The following is a 14,269-nucleotide window of genomic DNA, read 5'->3' on the forward strand; positions in this document are numbered from 1 at the left end:
TGCAAACATAAACACAGACTATCATATAAGAAGCAAAATGAAAGGAAATGTCCAGCAGGTTATCTTCTAAACTTATCAGCACATTAAATATTCCGGGTTTTCTCGTTAATAGAGAACACGAAAAGCATAAATAATGCATAATGTGCAATTTTCATAAAAATTACCTCCGCATTACCATCATTATGCATGGCAGTGAGGTCATACACTATTTATGAAAATTGTGGCATAAGTTATGAATATTTAATGAGAGAGAGAGAGAGAGAGAGAGATTGGAAGAAGAGAGGCTGAGAGCGAGAGAGCAGAGAAGACAGTATCTTCTTGCCTAAGAGATTCTTAGAGGTGATATCCTTTGCCAGAGAGAGAGAGAGAGAGAGAGAGAGAGAGAGAGAGAGAGACTGTTAGTCTTCTTCCCTGACACATAAAGAGAGCGAGAGAATGTTAGTCTCCTTTGAGAGAGAGAGAGAGAGAGAGAGAGAGAGAGAGAGAGAGAGAGAGAGAGAGAATATAACTAAAAGCGGAAGTAAGGAGGGGGTTGGGGGGCGCCGCCCCAATGCGCTATCATAAATCTCCAGGTGTGTGACTTTGCCGAGCTAAGTAAGTCGAAAAGAATAACAAAAAGAAACAAAAATAAGTTAAAAAAAACAAACTTCCTCCTTCCTGGAGTGTGAAGGAATAATCTGTCAGACGGCAGGGGTCGTGTCTGAGAGAGAGAGAGAGAGAGAGAGAGAGAGAGAGAGAGAGAGAGAGAGAGAGAGAGGGGGGGGAGCTGGTGTTTCTGATGCTTTCCAAGTCTAGAAAGAAGATACGAAGGGAAAGGTTTGAGAGAGAGAGAGAGAGAGAGAGAGAGAGAGAGAGAGAGAGAGAGAGAGAGACGAAGGGGTAGGAAGTGTTGAGATAAAATGAGAGGAGGGCGAGAGAAAGGGAGGAAAATTTAGAGGGAGAAAGTTAGCATGGAATTTGATGAAAAAGAAATGATAAACGACAGAGAATGACTGATTAATTTGCAAGAGAAATATTATGGTTTGTTAAGCAAGAAAAAATGATATTAAGAAAATTACAGGGAAATATTACGAAATGTTAATAAAAACTTATAATGAAAAAAAAAGAATAAATAAGGATAACGAATTAAAAACTAAAAATCAAAAAATAAAAAGACAAAAGTGATATTAACTAAGAAAGAATTATAGAATTAAGAAAATTATAGGGAAATATTACGAAATGTTAATAAAAAGACTTATAATGAAAAAAAAAATAAAAAGAAATTCGGGCTGGTCCGAAGGATTAGATATTTTTACGTGGCTAGGAACCAATTGGTCACCTAGCAACGGGACCTACAGCTTATTGTGGGATCCGAACCACATTATTGTTTGTTTGTATGGTGTTTTTACGTTGCATGGAACCAGTGGTTATTAAGCAACGGGACCAACGGCTTTACGTGACTTCTGAACCACGTCGAGAGTGAACTTCTATCACCAGAAATACACATCTCTGACCCCTCAATGCAATGGCCGAGAATCGAACTCGCGGCCACCGAGGTGGCATGCAAAGACCATACCAATCACGCCACTGAGGCGCTCGAACCACAGTACATCGAGTCATGAATTTCTATCACCAGAAAACATTCCTATGGTTCCGCGTTTGCCGAGCCGAGAATAGAGCGCAAAATCCACTCTTCCAACGGGGAAATAATAAAAAGAACCAAAAAGGATAACGAATAAAAAAAAGCAAAAAACATTAAAAGACAAAAGTTATATTAACCAAGAAAAAATGATATTAAGAAAATTGTAGGGAAATATTACGAAATGTTACAATAAAGACTTACAATGAAAAAAAAAATGAATAAAAAGAATAACAAAAGGATAACGAATTAAAAAATAAAAAGAAAAAAATGAAAAGACAAAAGTGCGTCGCAAACGAACGATAAAAACCGAACAAATGACACCCGAGTAATGAAGTCATCTGGCTGACGCGGTCTTGAGAGAGAGGGGGGGAGGGAGGAGATCTCTTTCCCACCCGGGGCAGATGGTCTAATGGACGAGAGAGAGAGAGAGAGAGAGAGAGAGAGAGAGAGAGAGAGGTGGGGTTGGCTTTATCACTATAACACATCTTCTAGATCACCTCCCCTAACTAGACCAGTGATGATATCACATGCCTAAGTTTAAACGACAGAACAATATATATATATATATATATATATATATATAGATATATATATATATATATATATATATATATATATAAATTTTTACTTAAGAAGCTATCAATCTGTCTATCAGTAACAATATTCTCAATATTCTTATTGCATTTAAGAAACGATATCTGTTCCATTGAATTTTGTGTAAACACCAAACTTCCCCCCCGGCCGGCCCCCCTCAAAGAAAGGCTTATTTAAACAACATATCTAAAGACAAACTTCGATTAATAAAAATTCACTTACAAAACTCCGCCAGCAAAGCAAATCGCTCTCTAAAGAACGGCTACCCACCTACCCCCTCCCCTCCCAAGCCAGGCAGGCAGAAGACGATATCAAAAACAACAAAAAAAAACCAACCCTCGCACGCATGGCAAGCGCCTGTTGTTTTTCTTCTTCCTGCCCTATGACAGGCAATCTCAGAGGAAAACTAACTTGCCGTCAGCGTCTGAGCGAGTGATCGCGCCCTTGAAGGGCGTAAACCGATATCCCGTTGCCTAACATTTTTCAAACTTCTTGACAGGAGAGAGAGAGAGAGAGAGGAGAGAGAGAGAGAGAGAGAGAACGGAACTGGAATCTCTTAACGAAATGACGGAGTGGTTTTTGAGTCGGCAAATATATTCGATGACATTCTCACAATAAACAGTGTTACAAAGAAATCCTTTGTATATTCACATAATCACAAAGATCCTCCAAGCTTACGTCAAAATCAGTTGTTTGAATATCATAAAGAATGAGATATGAACTTTTGAAGAATTTCACGTTCAACATATATATATTTATATATAGTATTATATATATTATATATATTCTATTAATATTCTATATTATAATATATATAAATATAATTATATATATAATATATATAAACAACCCTAAACAGATTTTAAAATAGCATTCACAGCTTCTCATAAAACATGACAGCATCAATACCACTACAAAAATTATATTCAAATAATTTCTTTCTAAGTCCAAAGAACAAAGACTTATGTGTCAGGCAAATAAAAACAAAAACAAAATATCCTCCTTATCAATTTACACAAGAGACCAAGTTAGAGCAACAGTAAAAAAAATGATGCTAAATATATATCTTACCAGTAAACAGGAAATCGACGTCAGACTTACCTATGAAAGAAAAAATTATAGTTAGTAAAATAAATGACAACTCTTTGATACCTAAGCAACACTTGCAAAGTAGGACTGAAGGGTTAAAGTGTCATATCCCGAAACAATTGTCTGATGAGTATATAAAAAAAAAATATCAATATTACTTATAATCACTATACAGTGCGCCTCGTTTATCATTGCATGCAACAAACGACGAAATATTCATTATCTCTCTCTCTCTCTCCTCCTCTTCGTCTTTCCCTTCCTCCTCCTCTCCTCTCCTTCTCCCTCTTCTCTCGCCTCCTATCTCTCTCTCTCTCTCTCCCTCTCGGTCTCTCTCTCTCTCTCTCTCTCTCTCTCTCTATGTATGTATTTATATATATATATATATATATATATATATATATATATATATATATATATATATATATATATATATTGTATTCATGATTGTGTATTCGTCAGTGTATTGTAGTGTGTATAAACGGATAAACTTTTAAGAATTCAATTAATTTTGAGCTTGTGACTCTGCAGTTATTCTCATCCTTGTACGCTAACCCTTTCCCGCCCCCCCCCCACAAAAAAAAAAAAAAAAAAAAAAACTGTATCTCTACAACCTTCACTTTCCCCCTCACCTCTTAATAATTCAACATAGGTGAACAATCAACCAACGACCGCCGCCCCCCCCTTCAACAGTCAACCGGCCTGACAAGCAGAGTGAATCTGTACAGCTTGTAACATCCGCCCAATATATCAAAATTGAAAGCGCAGGCAGAGCCATAAAGGAGCTTGCATGCAATAGGTATGAATAGGTATGGAGATTGTGCATAGGTTACAGATTATGCAATAGATGCGTGCATACGTGTAGGTGAGATGTTTGCCATAGTTTTTCATACAACCAAGATGCGATGTGAATTGGATATCATTATAAAAATGAACAAATAAATATATAAATATATGATCTGGTTGTTCATACAACACAGATGCCGTGTGAATTCGATTCCATCGTGAATATAAGTGAATGAATAAATATATGTGAAGAAATAAATGGTCAGATAATTAAATACACCAATAATGTGATAAACGCATAAACAAATAAATAAGTAAATGATCAGGTAAGTAAATGAATGATCATACCCAAAGGTTATTCATGCAATATAGGTACCATATGAATTAGATTCCATCAAAACATACAGACACAAACACACACACATACACACACACACACACACACACATATATATATATATTATATATATATATATATTATATATATATATATATATATATATAGTATATATATATAAATGAATAAAGGACCAGATAAATAAATAAATCAATAATCAGATAATCAAATAAATGAATGAATGAATAAATACATAAATAAATAAAAAATATTATAATTTTGCTACATAAATTTAAACTCCGAGAGAAAAAACCTACGAAACTATTTTCACCAATTTTTACAACAATTTGATTTACATTTTTTTTTACTTTATATAAAACGCTTCTCATGTATCAGTTGAATAAATAAAAATAGTTTTACAACATAAATTTCAACACCATGAGGAAAACCTACAAAAATATTTTAACAATTTGATTTACATTTTTTTTTTTTTTTTTTTTTACAAGTGCTTTTCTTGCATCAAAGAGAATGGGTCTTTTTAAAGAAACAAACACTAAATTCAGTGTCTTTCACATTTAACAAGAAGCAATATTCTCCTCTGCAAGATGAATGAAATATGTGAAATATATAATCCAAGCTTAACATTTGATTTGAATGTGGAGCAATAACCTTTGTGCAGGTTGAATATTCTGCAAAGCAAAGATATTTGAAAATGACAATGAAGTAAATATCATCACAGACTCATTATAACAATGAAGTTATGAAGAATGAAGAATATCTGAAGAATTTATAACTGTGGCTAAAATATTAATTGTCATCAAGGGAAGGTACCCACAAATATGATGATTAAAAATTATTTTAAGAAAAAAAATAAAGAGGAAAACAGGTATAACGACATTCCAAAAATATGACGAATTAAAAATGGCATTAAAAATAAAAGATTAATTAACAAAAGAAAATCCAGGGCAGCAAAATTCCAAAAACATGATTTATAAAATATTTAAAAAGCAGATTAAATTAACAACAGGAAAACCAGTACAACAACATTCCAAATATATGCGAATTATAAATGATTTTTGAGGAAAAAATATTTTAAATTAACAATAGTCAAAGATGTACAGCAACATTCCAAAATTATGACGATTTATAAACGATTTAAAAATTAGCTGAAATTAACAACAGGCAAACAAGCACAGCAACTTTCAGTATTCATTTAGTAAACGCTAAATTCAACCCAAAACTTATTCAGCCTCTGCACATCAAATCTATGGCCCCTATTATCATCAAAGTTGAAAGGAACAATTCAGGAATAGTTGATAGCGAAGTCTGCAACATTTAACGAGATGGACAGAGGACGTGTTTGCCATTTTCCTTCCTGTGCAAATAGCGAAGCCTGATGCTGGTTGGGTCAATAGCACTACACTGCTGCTATAGTAGATTCACATCAACCGTGCATTTGACGTCTAGGCCACTCCCTTACGACGCTCCTGATTGGCTGTTGACAAGCCAATCACAGGGCTGGAAACTCTCTGTCTCTCTCGAGAGTTCACATACGCAGGATGTATGTTCCACCTCTCCTGAAATACGTATACCTGAGGAGAGATGGAACATACATCCTAACCATGTGAACTCTCTCGAGAGACTGAGAGTTTCTAGCCCTGTCATTGGCTTATCAACAGCCAATCAGGAGCGTCGTAAGAGACTGACCTAGACATCAAATGCACGGTTGATGTGAATCTACTATAGCGCCCCGAATGGCATTAGTGTAATTGTGTGTGTTGTTGTGAACCTCTGATAATCAGAGTAGTGGTCTAGTAAAACTATTTACTATAATAATAATAATAATAATAATAATAATAATAATAATAATAATAATAATAATAATAATAATAATAATAATAATAATAATAATATATGTGGCGCCGTGGAGGAGTGGGTAGGTCCTCAATGGACTTAAGTCAAGTTAAGCAACATTGGGGCCGGTCAGTCGTTGGATGGGTGACCGCTCTCCTCGGCGTTGATTCCTTGGGAAAGGATCTTTACCATAATTTCCTCAGTCTACTCAGCTGTAAATGAGTACCTATCCCTGATGGGGTAGGGTCCAGCTATGGGTTAAATAGCAAAACTCAGCAATGATGGAAAGAAATGAAGGAATAAACGACAACGACGTAAATGGAACCTCTGGCAACAGAGGAGCTTCGTCCGGCAACCAGGTATTCAACCCAATTGAAGGGGAAGACGGTCAGGTACTTGGAGGTCGTCATCCAGCAACTGATCACCACAACGACAATAATCAACAGCCTGAGATTGGAGCTACAGAAGCAAAAAGGAAGAAATGGACAAGAGAAGAAAATAAGGAAATATGGAGATGCTACATCAGAAGCAACCCGACGGAGAAGAGGATATAGAAGAGATTGGTCAACATCTGGAATGAGAGGAATAACACCCAAACAGAGCAGAGGCTGGCAGACCAAGTAAGGAACATAAAGAAAAAGAACGCTCTCCCCAACAGAAAGAGAAGAACTGGAAAGGGAAATGTCACACGACAACGAATTACACGAAGACGAATGAGAGACGATGCACAGAAGACGACAGGGAGGAGGGAAAGAGGTATCAAACAACGACACACGAAGAAACACCGACGAAGTAACAGAGAGGACGGAATATGGGTAGAAAAGATTAGACAATGGATGGAGCCAGATACAGAGAGAACAAAGATCCCCTCCATGAAAGCCTACCCAACACCAAGAAATTAAGGGAGAAAACAAGTGAGGTCAATGAAATAATGGGCATAATACACACCACCAGTATCACAGAAACAAATAACTTGGTATATGCAGGAGCAAGATTAGTAGCAGAACTGATGGGGATTCGTACACCAACACCACCAGCACAACCAACCCAACAGAAACCAAAACAGCAACCTCCTTGGAAAAAGCGCCTGGAAAAGCAAATCATGGTGATGAGATCTGACTTGAGTAAACTGAAAGAGATGGCAGAAAAGAGGCTAAGAAGCAAGAAAACAAGGGAGGAACTCAACGAGAAATACAAAGTACAAGAGAGGGGACTAAACAACACAATAGAAGATGTAAAACAGAGGCTTAAGGCCAGCACATAAGATCCAACGGTACACTGAACATGAATAAGGGATACCAACAGAACAAACTATTCGCAACCAACCAGAAAAGACTATACAGCCAACTAAGAGGGGAAGACAACCACCCAGAAATTCCTGAAGCCGAACCAAGTAAGAGACTCTGGGAAAACATATGGAGCAATCCGGTATCACACAACAAACATGCAACATGGCTCCAGGAAATCAAGGAAGAAGAAACAGGGAGAATAAAACAAAGATTCACAGAGATCACGACAGACGAGTCAGTCACCAACTAAAGAAAATGCCAAACTGGAAAGCCCCAGGTCCCGATGAAGTCCATGGATACTGGCTCAAAAACTTCAAGGCCCTACACCCACGAATAGCAGAACAACTTCAGCATTGTATCTCAAATCACCATGCACCCAAATGGATGACCACAGGAAGAACATCCTTAGTACAAAAAGACAAGAGTAAGGGAAATATAGCCAGTAACTACAGGCCTATCACCTGCCTACCAATAATGTGGAAGTTACTAACAGGTATCATCAGTGAAAGGCTATACAATTACCTAGAGGACACAAACACCATCCCCCACCAACAGAAAGGCTGCAGAAGGAAGTGTAGGGGCACAAAAGACAGTCTCCTGATAGACAAAATGGTAATGAAGAACAGTAGGAGAAGGAAAACCAACCTAAGCATGGCATGGATAGACTATAAGAAAGCCTTCGACATGATACCACACACATGGCTAATAGAATGCCTGAAAATATATGGGGCAGAGGAAAACACATCAGCTTCCTCAAAAATACAATGCGCAACTGGAATACAATACTTACAAGCTCGGAATAAGACTAGCAGAGGTTAATATCAGGAGAGGGATCTTCCAGGGCGACTCACTGTCCCCACTACTCTTGTAGTAGCCATGATTCCCATGACAAAAGTACTACAGAAGATGGATGCGGGTACCAACTCAAGAAAAGAGCAACAGAATCAACCATCTGGATGTTCATGGACGACATCAAGTTGTATGGTAAGAGCATCAAGGAAATAGATACCCTAATCCAGACTGTAAGGATTGTATCTGGGACATCAGGATGGAGTTTGGAATAGAAAAAATGCGCCTTAGTCAACATACAAAAAAGGCAAAGTAACGAGAACTGAAGGGATAAAGCTACCAGATGGGAGCAATCATCAAACACATAGATGAGACAGGATACAAATACCTGGGAATGAAGGAAGGAGGGGGGATATAAAACACCAAGAGATGAGGACACGATCAGGAAAGAATATATGCAGAGACTCAAGGCGATACTCAAGTCAAAACTCAACGCCGAAACTATGATAAAAGCCATAAACACATGGGCAGTGCCAGTAATCAAGATACAGCGCAGAATAGTGGAATGGACGAAGGCAGAACTCCGCAGCATAGATCAGAAAACCAGGAAACATATGACAATACACAAAGCACTACACCCAAGAGCAAATACGGACAGGCTATACATAACACGAAAGGAAGGAGGGAGAGGACTACTAAGTATAGAGGACTGCGTCAACACCGAGAACAGAGCACTGGGGCAATATCTGAAAAAACCAGTGAAGACGAGTGGCTAAAGAGTGCATGGGAAGAAGGACTAATAAAAGTAGACGAAGACCCACAAATATACAGAGACAGGAGAATGACAGACAGAACAGAGGACTGGCACAACAAACCAATGCACGGACAATACATGAGACAGACTAAAGAATAGCCAGCGATGACACATGGCAATGGCTACAGAGGGGAGAGCTAAAGAAGGAAACTGAAGGAATGATAACAGCGGCACAAGATCAGGCCCTAAGAACAGATATGTCCAAAGAACGATAGATGGAAATAACATCTTTCCCAGTAGGAAAGTGCAATACGAAAAATGAAACCATAAACCACATAGCAAGCGAATGCCCGGCACTTGCACAGAACCAGTACAAAAAGAGGCATGATTCAGTAGCAAAGCCCTCCACTGGAGCCTGTGCAAGAAACATCAGCTACCTTGCAGTAATAAGTGGTACGAGCACCAACCTGAGTGAGTGATAGAAAACGATCACGCAAAGAGATCCTCTGGGACTATGGTATCAGGACGGATAGGGTGATACGTGCAAACAGACCAGACGTGACGTTGATTGACAGTCAAGAAGAAAGTATCACTCATTGATGTCGCAATACCATGGGACACCAGAGTTTGAAGAGAAAGAGAGGGAAAAAAAATGGATAAGTATCAAGATCTGAAAATAGAAATAAGGATATGGGATATGCCAGTGGAAATCGTACCCATAATCATAGGAGCACTAGGCACGATCCCAAGATCCCTGAAAAGGAATCTAGAAAAAACTAGAGGCTGAAGTAGCTCCGGGCCTCATGCAGAAGAGTGTGATCCTAGAAACGGCACACATAGTTAGAAAAGTGATGGACTCCTAAGGAGGCAGGATGCAACCCGGAACCCCACACTATAAATACCACCCAGTCGAATTGGAGGACTGTGATAGAGCAATAATAATAATAATAATAATAATAATAATAATAAAGATTATCTTCAGCATTTATTATTTTTTGAAAATTCTCTATATGAATATTGACCAGTTACTCAGCAACATCGCTGAGCCTCAGAAGCGAATTGTAAGGAAAATTGAAAAAAAAACAAATATATAAAATCAACTCGCTTAATTCTACCATTCTTTTTCACAGAATAATAATAATAATAATAATAATAATAATAATAATAATAATAATATAATAATAATAATAATAATAATAATAATTAATAATTAAAAAATCCTCATAGTAGCACGAGTCTTCAAATGGAGAAACAAATCCACATTTATGTAAATGTACATATATTAAATTAAAAACTTGAGGATAGCTTTCGGGAATCTGTTCGGTTCCCCCATATTAATCTGATATGGGGAACTGAACAGATTCCCGAAAGCTATCTTTGCTGTTTTTAAATGAAATATATGTACATTTACATAAACTGTGAATTTGTTTCCCCAATAATAATAATAATAATAACTAATAATAATAATAATAATAATAATATAATAATAATAATAATAATAATAATAACAATTATTATTATTATTATTATTATTATTATTATTATAATAATAATAAATGAGCAAATCTTTTTCTTCTTCTGTCATAAACCAAGAAAAGGAAATGGAATTACTGTACGAATATAATTGATGTATAAAATTGTTGAAACAATTGTTAGGAGAGGGTCGAGGAAAGTTAGATAGAAGAAAGAGAATATGGACGGAGGTACAGTAAAAGGAATCAAATGGGGTGAGGGGGGGTTGCAGCTGGGGAAGTAAGGATGGGACGCTGCAATGAACCTCAAGCCATGCCTACGTTGCACCGCGTGAGGGGCACTGAGTGCACTGCAGTGTACGAATGAAAGGGGATTAGCTTTTCACTGAAGTAATAGGGACATTCAGTCATTAAATGAAGTATTTTGTTCCTTTTTTGTTCTTGGTTTTCTTGCTTTTCCGTTTTTTCTTTTTTTTATCTTTCCTTGTTCTTTCCTTTTCCCGGTTTTTTCCTTTTTTGCTGTTCCTTGTGTTTAAGTTTTCCTTGTTTTTATTTTTGCTTTTTTTCTTGTCCTTTTCCTGTATTTTCTTTTTTATCCTTGTTTTTCCTCCCTTTTTCCTTGTTTTTTTTTTTTATTTTTTTATTTTTTTCGCCATCATAATAATCAACTTTTTGAAATAAGTGTCGTAGAGACAAACGTCTCTTGGGCATTGCTACGTGATACAGGGTAGCAGGGTAAGAGATTTCTCTCTCTCTCACAAGCGAATTCAAAGAGAGAGAGAGAGAGAGAGAGAGAGAGAGAGAGAGAGAGAGAGAGAGAGAGAGAGAAATGCCGTCAGGGGTGAAACACAGAATATTATCAAAATCTCAACTTTACCATTCACACACACACACACTCTAAGAGTAAGAGAGAGAGAGAGAGAGAGAGAGAGAGAGAGAGAGAGACTACCCACTGACACAGAGTATATAAATCCTTCATTATCAAAATCCCTCCCTAACCCCCCCTATCCCCCAAAAAAACAACTTTACCACAGAGGCAATTAAGTGGAATCGCCCCACTGGCAAAGTAGCTAATTAAGCCCTGTTGAAAACAACTGCTATCCTAATATGAAGGACTTAATTGCTGTGCGATCTGTTTTAAGTGACGTGAGGAATATTTTTATTTTTTATTTTTTTATATATCGCTCGGTAAAAGAACTCCCTTGTTGATTATAAACTCGTGAGAATGAATGGATTGAAACTGATACGAAGGGTTACAGACAGCGACGCTCTGAATGAATGACCTTAGATTCATGCATAAGGTTACAAACAGAGAAACTACTTCATGCAAAAGGTTACAAACAGTGAAGCTATTTCATTCAAAAGGTTACAAACAGTGAAACTATTTCATGCACAAAAGGTTGCAGATCATGAAACTATTATCAAAACAGGGTTACAAACTGATAATATTTCATACAAAATATCAAAAACAAACAGAAAGTGAAATGGTTCAAACAAAAGGTTATAAACAGTTAAGCTATTTTCATTCAAAAGGTTACAAACAATGAAACTATTTCATGCACAAAAGGTTGCAGATCATGAAACTATTATCAAAACAGGGTTACAAACTGATAATATTTCATACAAAATATCACAAACAGTGAAACTGGTTCAAGCAAAAGGTTACAAACATTGAAACTGTTTCATGCAAGGGGTTGCACAGTGAAACCATTTCACGCAAAGGGTTACAGACAGTGCAGCTACTTCATGGAAAAGGTTACGAACAGTGGAATTATTTCAAGCCAAGGAATGCAAACAGTGAAACTAGGAGTGAATGGAGGATTAAAGAAATGAAGGGCCATAAATTCATGTAAAGTGTTGCAAAACAGTGCAACTACTAATGAATAACCTTAGATTCCTGCAAAGGGTTTTGCGAACAGTGAAACTATTATAATGAGAGAAGTGATAAACGCTGTTCTTAGGAGTAATTACACAAAACAAAAACTCGAGATTCGAGACTCGTAACAGATGGCAATAAAACAAATAATGCAGAATAAATGTGAATAAAGAATAAAAAATAAAAAAAAATATATCCCCTAAAAATTAAGGATACAGAATAAATCCCCTAGAAAAATATATGATACAGAATTAATACAGAATAAATCCCCTAGAAAAAATAAATGATACAGAATAAATACAGAATAAAACCCTAGAAAAATAAATGATTCAAAATAAATACAGAATAAATCCCTAAAAAAATAAATGATTCAGAATAAATACAGAATAAATCCCTAGAAAAATAAATGATTCAGAATAAATACAGAATAAATCCCTAGAAAAATAAATGATTCAGAATAAATACAGAATAAATCCCTAGAAAAATAAATGATTCAGAATAAATACAGATTAAATTCCAAGAAAAATAAATGATACAGAATAAATTCAGAAGCCCCTAGAAAAAATAAATGATTCAGACTAAATCCCTAAATAAAAGATACAGAATTCATCCAGAACAAATCCCCAGAAAAATAAATGATACAGAATAAATACAGGATTCCTAGAAAAATAAATATTACAGAATAAATGGTGACTAACGAATAAAAAAATATAGAACGAATCTCCTCGAATCACAGACAAGAATCATGTAATGGCTTTCAGGCTGAGATTATCAACTGGCTTTCACGGTTTCGTGCAACTTTTGACGTAATGTCGATATAAGGAACCTCGTTTAAAGGGGAGAAATTACAGTACAATATATTCACTATCTTTATCATGGCGCGTCTAAATGAAAGAATGATTGTCTTGACAGTTGCGATCAGGACTGGGATTATTGTATGTACGATTTGCTATAATAATCAACAATGGATTGGAGACGTTTAAAAATGGCTCATGTATTTGTATGTGGGAATGCTTTGTTTAAATACATACATATACAAAACAAACTATCTGTAAAATATTATTATTATTATTATTATTATTATTATTATTATTATTATTATTATTATTATTATTATTATTCTGAAGGAATAAGCTCACCACATGGTGCTCATTTGACAGAAGTAACAGAAGGTCATAGTGAATACCGAAAGAAGAGATCAGTTATTAGAAAATGAAAAAAAAATCAGAAATGCAATAAATAAACAGATAAAAATGTAAGCATAATGATTACTATAAAAACATTGTTTTAGGGTAGTATAATGCAATGCATCTTTGCTTGAAGTTTTGTGGTATGGATAAATACGTGAAGAATGAGATTAATATTCGAGAATATTGGTATAAGGTTATGTAGAGTCCCTATATTATACACATACTGCCCTTGGTTTACATTGTTCATGATCAAATAATATTAGCCCTGTAGAATGTAACTTAGCCTCGTTTCAACAATGTCAGCGTCCTGGTCGGCGCGCCTGCCATGAAAATTCCAACCCCATTTGGAATTCAGTGCTCCTTGGAATATCACAAGAGACGAGGCGCAGTGGCCAGCACGGGAAGGGGAAGGGGCGATGGGGTCCTCCCGAAATTCCTGTACTACTCAGACGTATATGTCAAAATGCGTGTCAAGTCTGCCGTTATTTACATCCCTGGCTGTTTGTCCAAAAGTATATAACAAATTCTCCTGGAGGATATCTTACAAAAGGAGAGGACGAATCCGGGTCTCTCTCTCTCTCTCTCTCTCTCTCTCTCTCTCTCTCTCTCTCTCTCTCTCTC

Source organism: Macrobrachium nipponense, chromosome 41, assembly GCF_015104395.2.
Source record: "Macrobrachium nipponense isolate FS-2020 chromosome 41, ASM1510439v2, whole genome shotgun sequence".
In the NCBI taxonomy this organism is placed as follows: domain Eukaryota; kingdom Metazoa; phylum Arthropoda; class Malacostraca; order Decapoda; family Palaemonidae; genus Macrobrachium; species Macrobrachium nipponense.